The following is a 16,044-nucleotide window of genomic DNA, read 5'->3' as shown; positions in this document are numbered from 1 at the left end:
CCCATTAATGGACACATATACCCATTGAAGGAGACCCGTTTCAACAATTTCCACCTTGCTATCCACATCAGCCTGGGCCAGTCTATGCAAGAGACCCACTTCCTTAACACTACAGTAAAAATAAATGATGGTTGCAAAACCATCCTATACTGGAAGCCTACTGATCACTATTCTTACCTATGTTCCTCTAGCTTCCAACAAGGACACACCCCATGATCCATTGTCTACAGCTGAGCCCTAACATACAGCTGGATTTGCTCTAATCCCACAAACACCTACAGACTGCACTTGAAAGAGAATCCTCTGAACTGTTCTTCATGCTAAAATTCGACACTTTACACCTAAGTCTGAACAAAGGATCTAGTTATCTTACCCATTACAAAGATAGCTTCCCCAATTATCACCTCTAATATCATTAGCTCACAGACATTTACCTTCTTCCCCCCCCCCCATCCCCCTTCTGTTCTGAAATTTGATTTGTCCTTTTCATGTGTTTATTTTTTTAATTGTATCCTTTGGTATATGGTTGTAACAATTTTCTTCCACTATTTGATCTGAGGAAGTGGGTCTGACCCACGAAAGCTCATCATCTAACAAGATGGTTTATTAGTCTTTAAAGTGCTACATAGTCCTGTATTTTGTTTCAATGACACCAGACTAACACTGTTACATTTCTATCAGGATCTTTATCAAGCATTCTTAAAATTTAAATACTGACCTGGGGAAGAGAGGAAACAGATTGCCAGAGCCAGACAGATATCCAGAAGTTAACTACTTTAAAATAGGCCTAACAAGGAAAATAACACACCACCTACAGCCACCCTACTTAAACTCCTCCAGCACATCATTGACAAGCTATAATCTATCTTGGAAAATGATCCCTCACTCACAGGCACTGGGAGACAGGCCAATCCTTTCCTACAGCCAACCCCCAATCTGAAGCAAATCCTTTTCAGCAATTACACATCACACCATAGATACGCTCACTCAACAAACTAACCCCATTGCCAACTCTGTCCACATATCTACACAAGTGACACCATCAGCGGTCCAAACTACATAAGCCACAACATCAGGGGGCTCATACAACTACACCTCCTCTAATGATATATGCCATCAAGTGCTAGCAATGATCTCTGCAATAAAGGATAAATGGACACAAGTAAGACATAAAGAATGGTAACACCCATAAACATGTAGGGGAACACTTTAATCTACCTTTACACTCAGCCATGGGGATTTAAAAGTAGCTATTCTTCTACAAAAGAATTTCATTTGCCTATTAGAGACTGCCGAATTAAAATTCATCTGTAAGTTTGACACTGCTACCTTGGGCTTGAATAAAGACGCTCACTGGTTGAATGCACTACAAAGCCAATTTCCCCTGCCTTTGATATATACGTTTTTACATCAAAAGCTATAATGGTACACATCCAGTCCAATGAATTAGCTTCATTAACACGGGTCCTATAGTTGACAGGTAACTGCTTTTGCTGTTATATATCTTGGATTTTGTTATTTCCACTTCGACTCATCTGAAGTAAGTTTTACCCATGAAAGCTGATGATCCTATAAACTTAAGTCCCTCTAAGGTGCTACAGGACTACTCATTTTTAAGCTTACAGACTAACATGGCTTCTGAGACTTTTTAACTCAAGTTTTTACTGTTTCATGCTTTTCTGCAGTTATACCTTGTTAGTGTTTCCTCATTGCTTTCCACTGGTGCTTCATACTTCTCATGCTGCCTGTCATTGCTTGAGGAAGTGCTTGAGAACCTACTGGGCAGCTGTGACCATTAGGCGCCTCAGTCATAAGATTTACTATTCCACCCCCTGGAGGATGCTGGTGTCCCTCTTTCTTCCTTTCTCCTCTTGAACCTTCCCCCTTAGAAACTATTACAGATTGACAGATTTAATCCAGTGTCCATGGTGAAATGATTGATATAAATCATGATTTAACTCACCAAGTAGAAAGCCTAGGTTTAAATCATTGTTTTAATCAACTTTTCTGTTTGTACATCAGTTTATTTTCTAAAGATGCAGTCTTATTGAGTCATACAACCATTAAAACATGTTGATTTACAGCTAAATAGAACCTTTTCACTAGATTTGATAGAACTTTTTGCAATGTAGGAGAGAGCACCAAACTCTTTAAGCAATTACATGACTTAATATTTTAAGATTCTTATTGTTTTTCGTACATTAGAAAATTGTGTATATTGCTTATTTACTTTATACTCATAACTTTAATCAAGATGTAGTAAGATAAAAACTAGAATTTAAATACTGAATAGTATATAAAATTATTTGCTGAAACCACCATAAATGTTTTGGATACATACACTTCTGTTATCAAAAGATGTTTCACATTTACAGCTAAATGATTGATTTACTTATGGACCATAGGGATTAGGGTAGTTAGCACATTAAAGATTATTTCAGGTCAGCCTGGAAAAATTTTCAAATATGGTAGAGTGAATGTGACTGGAGCAAAGTTCCTACTCACTGAAGTCTTTTGAAAATGAGACAGTCTCCTAAGTTACTTTGGTTGTCCTTGGAACTTTTAAAACTAGTAAATCTCATTCCTTCCTTTCTCTTTGTATTTATAGTCTGGAAGCAACAAGTTTTCTTTTTTCCAGTACTCAGTTTCTCAACTTTGAGTAATTCAATGAAAGAAAATGTTTGTTTTTTTCCCTGTTCCAGTAAAAGAGGCTACTGCTGTCACAAGCTGGTTTAGGATTTCAGCAGTGTGCTAAACTAGGGATTTTACCTAGTGATTTGAACCAGCTCAATTGTGTATTCTTTTTATCACACCAGTTTGTAGACAGCTACCTATGCAAGTTGCTGTAGGAGACCTTGGGGGAGGGTGGGTGGGGGTGTGTGTGTGTGTGTGTGTGTGTGTGTGGAGACTTAATGTGTCGGTAGTAAATGAGGGGTATGTACTGTAGTGAGGCATTGTGTCTGAGGTGATTGTGTATTCATGATTGTGTTGAAGGTGAAGAACTAATAGCAATCTCCCTCTGTACAATGAAATGCACATGCAGACTAGATGTACACTAAGTGTGGTTATTGGTTGATTGAGACTGTCTATTAAATGAGTCTGACTCTTGAATCATTCCTTGCAGAATTGTGTAATTGGGTAGCAAATTGCAAGACAGAAGGTTTTAGAGTTAAGGCAGGAGACTGGTACCCAGGAGGATGAGGTTCTATACATGACTCCATCATAGAATTCTTATTTAATGTAGGTTAGTCTCTTAAACTAGAGTTCACAGTTGTGAGCTGAGTGTGCTCCCCCTGACAGCTAAGAACTCACTTGGAAATTTCTGTGCTTTCATAATAAGAGCTCTTAGGATTTTCAGAAATACGAACCCTGGTCCTCACTGTCGAGTGCGACAATCAGTGGACACTGGTGACAATTTGTCTAAATCATTCTTCTGTAAATGTGGCCAATACTTTGTTTTGGGGTACTATTGTTATAATGATGTAATGTTTGTGAGGCACTCAGAAAATCCTATTGTGCTCATCACCGTAATATCGATCAGGAAAAAATATATTCAGTCCAACATTTGTATTGTGTGCCATAAGCAAGATAGGAAGCCCCGTATATCGAGTGAGGAGGAAAAATTTTTCAACAATTGCTTCACTTACCAGCACTAAAAGTCTGAGAGGGGTAGCTGTGTTAATCTGTAGCTTAATTTAAAAGGATGAGTGGTCCTGTAGCACCTTAGACTAACAAATGTATATGGTGGTATGAGCTTACATGGGCACAACACTCTTCATATCAGTGGAGCAAAAAGGTTACTGAGGACTGTTAATCCTGTGTCCCGAGAGAGGCATGGGTTGTGTGGAAAAATGTAGCTTTGTAACTACTAATTGTGCACATGCACAGTGCAGAAAGTGATAGAATTCACATTACACAGGTGATCTTAATTCTGCTCTTCTCCAACATGTGCATGCTTGGGTTTTAAGGTTGTGGGGGTGGTGCTGGTGGTGGGTTATTTTAACAATTGCATAACTGTAAGGAATAATGGAGGGAATCAATCATTAGCAATGGCAGTGATCCTTTGCATTGGTTGTCAATAAGATTGCAGCCTAGAAGCTTCAGATACATGTTTAAAAACCTCTGTCATTGAAACTTAAACCCTGTTAATTTAATATTGTTGTAATTCTATATCTGGACCTGTTGCTAAGAGATGTCACAAGCTGTTATTGGGTTACCCCACCATTTTCTTGATATCTGTAGCATCCTGGGAATTGAGATTTCTAAGTTCTGTTCTAGATTCTTGAAAGTAGTATGGTCTGCCAGCTAGGCGATGAAACTCAAGCCAGGTCTACACTAGACCTGGCAGCTCAGCTTAAAGTACAGAACTCTAGCTACATAGTATATGTAGCTGCAGTTGGTTTACCTTAAGCTAAGCTTGATGACATCCTCACTGCGGCAGGCCAACCTGAGCAAACGCATCCATGGGCTTCCTTTACTTCTCTCAATAGGCATGCTAGCTGTCAGTGGAAGTACCCTCTGAAATTAGATTTAGCGAGTCTTAACTATTTTTGCTAAATCAAACCCTGGAATATTGATCATGATGGCATTGATCTTCTATGTAGTCAAGACAAGCCCTAAGTTAGTTTCGGTACTTTTTGGTTTTAGTGATTTACATGATCATGGTATAGCTATCTGAATGAGACTTCAGTCTGCCATATTAGGAATCACCTTCTATTCCTGTCTAAGAGATTATCTTCACATTTTAAATTAATTCATGGAAGAGGACAAATTATATTTGTGAATATCCAAAGTTAGAGATGAAACCTGTGTACTTCATAACTCTTACATGAGAGAGAACACTTCCTATTTTCTAGGATGTAGCTCCATTAAATAGTTTAATGAGTAGTTGATGCCTGAGTAGGATTTGTTTCCTTAGTGTCCCATCTGGAGTGTTAGTTCTGCCTTTCAGATGGTATGATGCTGAAGGTTCAGTGTGGCTTAAGTGTGTGCACTGTGAGATCACAGCAGAACCCTTGAAATAATAAACAAGTATAAAACTAGTAGTAAAGTTCACAAATGAACAGCAGTCTTTTGAGTAAATCTGGTAGAATTTCCACAGACACTTAATCACCTCTTTGACCTCTGGACTACTCATCTTCAGTTCTGATCTATATGAACATTCTAGTTGATAAATCAGACTTCTTTTAAAAACTTGTACAAGACTACCCGATTTTTTTATTTGAAAATACAGTTAGTGGAAAAAGAGAATTGTTTCTTTTGAAAAGTTTTAAAAATCATCCTATTGCAGCAGAAATTTTTGATGGTTCATGTACACTGGTCTTATTTTAAAGACATCACAGTTATGAGTAGCTGTAAATAAAGGGTTTTATTGGAAAGTGGTAGGCATCATTTCTTTTCTAGCTTGAGAAGAAAGTGTGGAAAAGTGGGAGCTGCATTATGCTACAACAAGTCATTGGGCAAGAGAAAAAATATTTTTGCAGCGTTTCTACTCTACTTTCTCGGTCACTTTAGATTATAAGCTCTCTAGGCAGAGATGTCTGACTCTCTCCAGTGTGAGGTAGGGAGGGCACTGGCTCCCGCCCCCCCGCCCCATTGCTCATTCTGATAATGGGAGCAAGGGGGGGATACATGATTAACAGATAAGTCTTATCAGTTAATCGCGTAGCTAGCCACACGTTGACATCCCTACTACACACTTGAGTTCGGAATGTACTAAACTTAAAAAAAAAAAGTTTGACTTTAAAATGTGTATCTGCTTTAGAAGAAAAATTTTGAATATATACATTTTGACTGTAGAATTCTGTTTTACATGTGGGCTACAAGGTGGCCCAACATATTTATATCAAAAGTGTATACATCTGCGACAAAAACACGTAAACTTGTTAACAGATGTAATACTATTCACATGTTTAAAACATATTTTTAATTTTCTCAGACTTACTTCGCTATTTTTGAAAACTGTTTGTTCATCAAAGTTTGTTTTATGTCTATACTTCAAGGTTATTTTTAACGAATATTCCCTGCTGCACTTCTCCATTTCAGCTTATACTTAGCCACTTTATGTGTAATTTCACTAGAGGGCAGTACTATGCAAAAAAAGCAATGTTAAGCACTATTTCTTTCTGACAAATCTTTTTCACAAGAATAAGAATATCACATTTTTCTAAAACAAAGTTAAGAAAACTAGTATTTAAAAGCTGCAGTCAGTTTGCTTTATGGAACCTGAACATTCATAAAGACTGACTTCTCATATAGAAATTACATTTGAAATTAAAGCTTTTTTTAAAAAAATTGGCATTTTTAACTCCCTTATAACAATTACAATACTGCTGCAAAGTAGTGGGGAAAGTTTCATTTGTGTCATCAGTTAGATTGCAATAATAAGAAATAGCTGCATAAATTCTGTCCTACTGTACTTTAATACTGGATATACAGCCAGAAGAGAATTTTACTGTTTAAATGTGGCACTTTAATTGATAAATCAAAACATTCTCAAATGGTAGCTGCCAGTAAGTGGCTAAAATGCCAAATTTAATTAATTTTAAATGCATTTAACTATAAATGGTTAGTATTTCTGATAAAATACATAACAGGCTTGGTGCAATAGTTGTTAAATGACTTTTAATCCATTTAACTACAGGCATTAGTTCTCCAAAGACACTTTTGCTATAATTGATTCACACAGCTTTTTGTCTGCTCTCTGCATTTCTCCTCTTTGCAAGCTCTGAGTTCTGATATGTTACACTGCCTCACTTGTGGCTGATGTGTGCACTGGCTTTTTTGAGTCAAACTGCAGCTTACACCAAATATAATTTTCCTCCTCTTTTAAACCCTTCATTTGTTTTTGTTTTTCAGTCATTCCACTCATGTTAAGGGCAGTGATTATCTTTTTGTACATGTGTGTACAGTATAGGGTTGTCCTAGTGTAATTGATTAACCAATAAGCAAAAGCTTATAGGTTAATGCTATAGACTACATGCATTTCCCTTCCTTCCCCTTGCCAGTAAATGTTTAGCAGGCTGTCAAGCAGTACGGCTCAGTTCCAGCTCACACCGGATCTAGAAGCTCAAACTTCTACCCCCACCTCTCAGACAGGGTCTACTGCCACCTTGCACTGCTACCTCTCTATCAGAGGCAGCAGCACAGGATGACAGCCAGTCCATGAGGGGAGCTGGCTTTTAAACTGGCTCTCCTCGCAGACCAGCTCCCGCCTGGCACCTCACACTGCTACCTCTGATACAGAGGTGGCAGCATAGAGTGGCAGGGGGCTACTCAGGAGTGGGGCCAGAATAGTCAACTAACTGATAAGAATTCATGAGGTTACTTGACTATTCAATTAACAGATATTTAACATCCCTAGTACAGTGCCTAATATGATGGCATTGTGATCTTGTGATCTAAACCTATCAAGCTTCCAGCTTTCTGCAGACTTCAAGGTTTTCAGACTTAGATGTGATGGAATCCCCCTGGCTATCTTATCAAACCTCATGGAGATGATAGTCAAAGACCTGCTGCATGTAATGAGGGATAACTTGGTTCTTCAACAGGTGTACACAGCTACTTCTCTCTCTTCCCTCCTTTTTGTTGTCCTACTCAGTCCAGTGTTTCTCCACTGTTTGGCCACCAAGAGTGGTTCTTCTAGACATAGCCTCCTTGGCAGTGATGTGGTCCAGAGAAAACTGTATCCTCTACCCACTTTTGAGAAGTAAATGAGAAGTAAATGGAGGAGTAGGGCAACTAATGAGTTCCCCTCTTTTCTGGAGGTAGTAGGATTGAGCTTCAGTCCTGGGAAGGCAGGTGGCAGACTCCAGACCAAGGTTTTGGCCCTAGTCCCCAGATTGACCTTGGGGCTTGGTGATCTGTCTCCAGGGTCCCAGGCAAATAGCAATAGATTCCAGCCCTTAGCTTGCCCCCACTACCATGGACCCTACTGCCCCAAGTTCTCCATCTGCATCTTCCTGCATCATCCTGGGGCCCTCAGTGCCTCCCTCTCCAGTTCCCCGTTCAGAGATTAATTTGTCCCTGAGGCTTGCCAGGTCTGAGTAGTCTGCTTTGAAAAGTGATATTTGTATCTATGTTAATACCACTTTTTACAGCAGACTTAGTAGCTAGCTGGAGGCTGTGAAAAATGATATTAACGTACAAGTATCACTTCTCATAGCAGCAGACTTACTACCTAGAAAGTCTAAAAAAGTAACCAGAAAAGAAAAGGAAACAGCAAAAAAGACAAAGTGCAAAGCACCTTTTTTGTGTTTTTGTTTGTCTTCTAAAAAATAGAGGTGATCTGTATTTCTGCATATTTTTTTCATAGGGCTAATTACTTTTTTTTTAGGATGCCATGAGCAAGAGTTGGTGGACGCAATCTGAAGCCACTAAAAATGTTGGGAGAAACCTTGCCCTAAAGAGGAGCACAGCAAGTTGGCATAGTTGATAAGCAGGGGTCAGGTAGGGAATAGGACCAGCACATACCATCCAGCGAGGTATTTGGAGGTGTGGGGGTGGGGCGTGATTAATGTTGGGCCTATATCGCAAACAGAATAAATGTGGCAAGATTGTGGAGGAGAGTCTCAAAAGGGTATAGAGTTTATTGGGCGTGTTAGATGGAGCAGAATTATATGGGAAAACGGGGGAAGTACATTTTTGAAGGAGTAGAATGAATGTGTGTGGGGGGAGGGGGTTGTTTGGAGGCATTGTAGAAGGGGAATATAGAATTACTTGGGTTGAGAATTGATTTTGGGTGGGAAGAGGGATAGAGGGAATGGTGGTGGAAGTAAAGGAATCTCTCCCATCTAAAATTCAGTCTCTTCTTTGTGGGGAATTTTTCTTCAGAACAGTTGAAAAGAGCTAAATGGGGAACAGAAGAGAGCATCCCACAACCTCACCCAAGGGGAGAGACGTCAGCAAGAATTTTTCTATTAACACAAATTGGAATTACAGTGGAGTCCGGATTATCTGACTCCTGGTAATCCGACACTCCACTTTATCTGACCCTGCAGCTCCCGGGGACAAAGTCCCCGGGAGCTGTAGGGTCAGATACAGCGTGGGCGGGGACAATGGCCCCGCTTGCTGCCACGTCGCTCTCTTGGAGCAGCTGCTGCTGCTCCTGCCCGGGACAACGGGGCAGCGAGTGGGGCCGTTCTCCGGCTCCTGCCAGGGCTGCTTCTTTCCCAGCCGTGGTGGCAGCAGCAGCAGCTGTCCCCATGCTCTCTAGGAGCAGTTGATGGGGCTCCTGCCAGGGCCGTGTCTTCCTCAGTAGCAGCGCATCAGCTGCTCCTAGAGAGCAGGGGGACAGCTGCTGCTGCTGCCGCCAATGCTGGGGAGGAAGCGGCCCTGGCAGCAGCAGCTGTCCCCGTGCTCTCTAGGAGCAGCTGATGGGGCTCCTGCCGGGGCCGTGTCTTCCCCGGCAGCAGTCCCTATCATCCGACATATTCGGTAATCTGACCATGTGTCAGTTCCATTTACATTGGATGATAGGGACTCTACTGTATTGTACTTTGTGATGGTGCAGTCTTCCAGCTTCTCTCCCTTAGTGTGACCGTAGGGACCCCAGTCATATTTGGAGCAGTGAGAATGAAGTTGATATGTACTTCCCAAAACACAGGTTGTCAGATGAGCTACAAAGTTGTATATAGTCACCAATGACTTTTATCCATTATTGATTTATGTAAATTTGAGTCTGAGTTTAGGTTAGCTGAAGCTGACTCTCTTTCTGATCGGAATACTCTAGACATTGCTATAAAATGTGAGGCTCGTACAGGCGTTTCATGCTTTGCTTGACTTTTTGGCAGACATTCACTTTTCAACTCCATTTTTTGTCTTGTGTACCTTTATTTGGTCCTCTTATCTCCTTTTTCTGTATTGTAATAGAAGCATTGTGGTTTTAAGATGCGCATTGAGTGTGAATGCAAGATATCCCTTCTGGATGGGCACAATTACTATGTTTCACCTCTCGGCAGACTGTGGAACATCTGAATGCAGCATCTGTTGTAGGATGACACACCTTTAGTTTGCAATTACTGGATAATCCCTTTGGACTTTTTCAGCATATACTGAGATCAGATTTAGATTTCACAATCTGTTTCAGGGCCGAGTACCCCAACTTTCCTAATTACAACTTCTATGTATAGTTGTAGTGCCGTTGTTTGTTCTGTTGGGTATGATGCAGAGTGATATTTAATTTCTTAACTGTACTTATGCCCTCTTATGTCCCCAAATCTTTGTTTCAAAGGATAACATTTATATCTTCACAAAGCCAGATTATCTGAGCTTTCTGTGGGATGATTACGGGATTTTGGTTGAGAGGATGGAATTCACTTGCCAGCTTGCAGGTATTCTATATGCTAGAGTGTTGCTGCTCTACAGCCCTTAAACTGGTCTTATTGGGGGTGTCTACTCTCCTTCCTGTGCACAGACCACTGGGAACACTAATCACAGATATGTCCTTTCCCTAACTTTCTCACTATGCATCTATTTGTTCTGAGACTAATGTGGCACATCTTTCCAAACCATAAAGGTGTGGACCCTACTTTAATGAGTAGTGTGCCCACTGTCACCATATCCATCATATGAAATGAAGGGACTTAAGCAAGTTGTCTGTACAATAAGGTTGCCGTCTCTCTTAAAACCAAAGTAAGGAATTTTTACAAGAAAATGTTGACTTGAAATTATTTCAGAAAGTGATAATAGCTATTTGCATTACTACCCTCATTTGCAATTTGGGGCTTCTGGGTTCATTTCATTATGACTCTGTTTCCTGATAAACTGACAAAACAACCACTTATTTGGTTCACATATCTTATCCATATCTAATTTATGCCTGCTCTTTACTGGGAAAGTGTTAAACAACTTGAAGATGAGCTTGTGAAATTCTGAAGCCTTGTACAATATGCATAAATCTAAATAAGGGGATAAATTACTCCTGATTGATTTGGAAGAATAAATAATGTTCCAACCCTATGGTGAGAACAGAGGCAAGGGCAAAACTAAATGCACCTGAACCCAAAGAAGCAAAAGAAAAGGGTATTTTGAGGAAAAGGGTGCTTCTAGACATCCATGGTGGAGCCATCTCATGAACAACTGTTATCCTTCTGTATGTTATTTGAAACTTAGTTATTTTTCTATGAATAAATGTTACTATTTTTGGTGAACCTCTGAGATTGCCAATACAAATCAATTTGAAGGAGATTCTCTATGGATAATAAGCCATCTTGTTAGTTTTTAAAGTGCTACATAGTCCTGTCTTTTGTTTCAGCTAGACCAGACTAACATGGCTCCATCTATGTATGGTATTCATGTGGACTGGGGGAAGGAAGCTTGTGTGGAACAACTCAATACGAAAATGTTGAGTTGCAATTATATTTGAAAATCAGCCTAAAAGACCTTTGTGGTTTACAAAGGACAGTGTGGTTTTTTTTTTTTTTTGTTCTTTGAATCTGGCACACTGAATTACCACCTGAATGACCAAGAGAAGGACAATACTGGCAAAAGGGACAAAAATCTACAGCTGATCACCACTGGCGTGAGGAGTCCGATAAAAGAACCTCAATTAATTATGCAATTTATTAGCATAAGTAAGCTTAGATTCTTGTCTGTCTTGCCAATATTGCTAAAAATATTGTTAGAAACATGCCTGCTTTCTTCTGTACAGTATTTTATTAAATGTTTTTACATGGGTTGTCTTAAAGTAAACTTTTATAATCACTTGTCATACAATTTGAGACCTCAGTTATTTCCTGTTTTGTCTGAGAGTATCGTCTGATTGTAGATGCAAGTTTTGTTCTCCCTGGTAGTCTCTGAAAAGAAACTTCCTTACCCTGGAAATTTTACAAGCTAAGTCAGGACAAGAGAAGAACTTGTAGTTATTTTTAACTTTGTGGGTAAAGGAGAACATGTGTTTGCAGTAAGATACTATGGCTGATGAAGTTAGTGTTGCGTGTTTACTGAATGTTTTGCAATTATTTGAGGGGAGAGACATTTAGTTCGGGGGGGGGGGAACATTAGCATTTATATTGTATTAAAATTAAGAGAAATACAAATATACTAGTTTTAAACAAATTGATTATGGCAAGAGTTTATATTGTGTGCGTGGGGGGGGGGGGGCAGAAGTGCGGAGTTGGGATAAAGATCCCTTAGCTGTGTCCTTATTGTAGGACGTAGGGATAACAAACTGAACTTTCAGACAAAGCATGAATGGCTTATAACCCACGAGGGGTTACAGAGATGATCAGAATATGAAGACCTTCTAGGTGTTAAGCATGGTTACTCCTCTCCCTGCCACTTCCTCTCCTCCCCTGGATGGTCAGACTTTTATCCCTGAACAATAGCTTCTTTACTATAAAACTTTCATAGAATCATAGGACTGGAAGGGACCTCGAGAGGTCATCGAGTCCAGCCCCCCGCCCTCAAGGCAGGACCAAGCTCCGTCTACACCATCCCTGACAGATGTCTATCTAACCTGTTCTTAAATATTTCCAGAGAGGAAGATTCCTCCACCTCCCTTGGCAATTTATTCCAATATTTGACCACCCTGACAGGAATTTTTTCCTAATGTCCAATCTAAACCTTCCTTGCTGCACTTTAAACCCATTACTCCTTGTCCTGTCCTCAGAAACCAAGAGGAACAAATTTTCTCCTTCCTCCTTGTGACACCCTTTTAGATATTTGAAAACCGCTATCATGTCCCCCCTTAATCTTCTTTTTTCCAAACTAAACAAGCCCAGTTCATGAAGCCTGGCTTCATAGGTCATGTTCTCTAGACCTTTAATCATTCTTGTCGCTCTTCTCTTTACCCTTTCCAATTTCTCCACATCTTTCTTGAAATGTGGCGCCCAGAACTGGACACAGTACTCCAGCTGAGGCCTAACTGGTACAGAGTAGAGCGGCAGAATGACTTCACGAGTTTTGCTTACAACACACCTGTTGATACAACCTAGAATCATATTTGCTTTTTTTGCAACAGCATCACACTGTTGACTCATATTCAACTTGTGGTCCACTATGATCCCTAGATCCCTTTCCGCCATACTCCTTCCTAGACAGTCGCTTCCCATTTTGTATGTATGGATCTGATTGTTCCTTCCTAAGTGGAGCACTTTGCGTTTCTCTTTATTAAACTTCATCCTGTTTACCTCTGACCATTTCTCTAACTTGCTACGGTCATTTTGAATTATGTCCCTATCCTCCAAAGACGTTGCAACCCCACCCAGTTTGGTATCATCTGCAAACTTAATAAGCGTACTCTCTATCCCAATATCTACATCATTGATGAAGATATTGAACAGTACAGGTCCCAAAACAGACCCTTGTGGAACTCCAAGTCTTTGACCCTAAAGACTAGGGATATTAGTGTATAATTGGTTAAACAATTAACTGATAAACCTGGGCTCATCAGGTGATCCAAATGACTACCCCTTCTTTGCTACTGCTGTATTTTAAGCTGTCTCTCCCAAGCACCAGACCCTGTGGAGCTGCCTCTGCTCCCTGCACTCCCACGTTGCTGCCTCTCTGACAAGGGCAGGCAGGAGCCAGTACACATAGGAAGCTGGCTCCCTGTGCATATTGGCTTCTGTGGAGCTGCTTGTCCCCCTCTCCCACGCTGTTGCCTGTGAGAGGCAGCAACATAGGGTGGGGGGGGCAAGCGGGATGCCAGAGCAGCCCTGGTTTGTGAGGAGTACAGACTCCCCGTGGACAGAAGTGCTGTTGTAGAGCAGCCTCTGTCTGCAGCAGGTCTGGGCTCGCTGTGCATGGAGGCTGCTCCATGGGATGGCAGATCAACCTCTGTCTGTGGAGAGCTTGGGCTTCCCATGGACAGAGGCAGCTACTGTCCCACACTGCTGCCTTTGTATCAGGGGCAGCAGGTGGGAACTGGTTTTAAACCAGCTTCCCTTGTGGACTGGCTCCTGCCTGCGATCTCATGCTGTTGCTTCTGATACAAACCAGCAGTGCACAGTGCCAGGGGGCTCCATGGGAGTGGGACCGGGAGTGCACTGGCTGCTGGCCCCATCCCCAGGGACCATCAGATAATTGTGAAACGGCTAAGATTTAGTGTGGTTAAAGACAGAAAATGAATATTATCTGTTGAGACGTAAATTAAGTGGGTGTGCCTTTGCAGTCAGTATATAGTGATAGTAATTGGTTAACATTTGTAGTGTTATTGGAAATAGTCAAAAGGTGCTACTGCAGATGGTTTTATTAACACATGTATAAGCCATCTTTGTGGGGGAAGGAGGAGGAGAGGTTTGTCAACTGTGATGTCTTTTTAAATTCTGAGCAAAGTACTTTTATTAGCCTGTTCTAGTTGCTAAGAATCCTTTTGTAACATGTAGCTTCTGCCTACAGGTTCTATGAATGCAAGTAAAAAAAAATGTGATGTGATGCTAGTGGAATTGTCAGATCAGGCTGATTAACATTATTCTACAATTTAGTTAAATGTATTTGCTATGCTTAAGGACATGGTTGGGTTCATCCATTTTGCCTTTAAAAATGCATTTAACATTTTGTAACATGTCACTCAGAACAGAAGTCACTCGGGTTCCTTGAAGCCTGGCATATTAACTCAAATTAGTTTTGAAACCAAAGTGTTCAGTGCTAATAAGTTGCTCTTGGAAAAACTTCAGTGTTGTGAAATTAGGTTCCTTTTGGTTAGACTTTTTGAAGTTAGTTCTGAATCTGGCTATTTTCCCAACTACTCAGTGAAATCTGGAATGACTTAAGTTGTGAAGGTTTTAACAAACTAAGCAAACCTCTTTCTGCCCCTGCAGCGACATGTTGAAATAGAAATATTGCTAGCCTTCCGGCTATCTAACGTTAACACAATATAAGTTAACCACAGGAAGAATAGGCTTTGAAATTGGCTTGCATGAGAGCCTGCGGGGACCTCTCCTGATTTGTCACAACTATTTTGCCTTCTGGCTTTTTACATGTGTTGATGTATGTACATTTATATGTCAAATCTTGTCTCCTAGCGGGCAACTACATTTACAGCAGTGCGTTGAGTATAGACATAGCACACCCACCTAGAACTTCTATGAATAATACTGTCTATACAGTGATGCATGGCTTAGGGGAGCAGCATTATCTGAACCCCCATATTTATGCCCTACACAACTCTGTCAAAGCAGTGCTTTGCAAATTTACAGTGTTTTTAGAATTGTAGTGTTCCTATGCAGCAGTGAATATCTCCAGCATGTAACTACATACTGCAGCGAAAAAAGTGGACGCAGCCTGCCTTTCATTATATTATGTGACTACACACGTGGTGCCTGGATTTTTCCATGCCGCTGTAAGTGTAGACGTAGAACTAATGTGCAAACCATTACCTCCGTAGATAACACTGCCTTGTAGCATGTTCCAAAACTCTAGAAAATGAGCCATGTTAAGTCTAGCTAGTGTACAGTGGTTCCAAGCCTTGGTTAAAATTCCAGTCTAGGAGATTGTCACATCACTTCTTTCAAGAATAAGATAGTAGCTAAATTACTGGGATAGCATTAATATCACCTGAATACCACTGTAAACTAAGTACAATGAAACCTTTGTTATCAGGCACTCTGTTAACCAGAAAACTTTAACTGTCATTGCCCCCAACCGCAATTCTGTCATATCTCCAGGCCTAGCTTGGTTTCCCATGATTGGCTTAACAATTTTTTATTTAAGAAGTACTAATCTTTAACTCAGAATAGAAATGGGAGACCAACTGTCTCACTACAAAACTACCAATATTAAAAACTTGAGTTTTACTATTATTGTCCATTGGTTTTTCCTAGGTTGATGGGATCCTCAGGTAACAGTAATGCCCTAATTTCCGAGCATGCCGGATTACACAGGTTTTACTGGTTATGATAATTTGTAGTTTTCATATGTACATATGACAGCTGCTCGATCACTCCTTATTGGCTCAACAATTCTTACATGGAGAAAAATGACTTTCTTTTGAAGTCAGAAGGCATTCTGAAATACATACCGTATATCTAGTCATAAGATGGTTTTTTTATTGTAAAATCAGATATTTCCTTTTCAGACTTGAGATAAGCAAAAAATTTTGTC

At 40.4% G+C, this 16,044-nt stretch overlaps 1 protein-coding gene across 1 annotated transcript in view; it reads left to right on the top strand.

Moving 5' to 3' along the window:
- LMBRD1 (LMBR1 domain containing 1) overlaps positions 1–16,044 on the top strand; it is a 169,510-nt gene that overhangs the window by 54,148 nt on the left and 99,318 nt on the right. The gene's annotated exons all lie outside the window — the stretch shown is intronic.

The sequence above is a fragment of the Pelodiscus sinensis genome, chromosome 3, assembly GCF_052426305.1.
Source record: "Pelodiscus sinensis isolate ZL-2025 chromosome 3, ASM5242630v1, whole genome shotgun sequence".
Classification (NCBI taxonomy): domain Eukaryota; kingdom Metazoa; phylum Chordata; order Testudines; family Trionychidae; genus Pelodiscus; species Pelodiscus sinensis.
The sequence above is the reverse complement of the archived record's forward strand: the minus strand, read 5'-3'. Positions and strand labels throughout refer to the sequence as shown.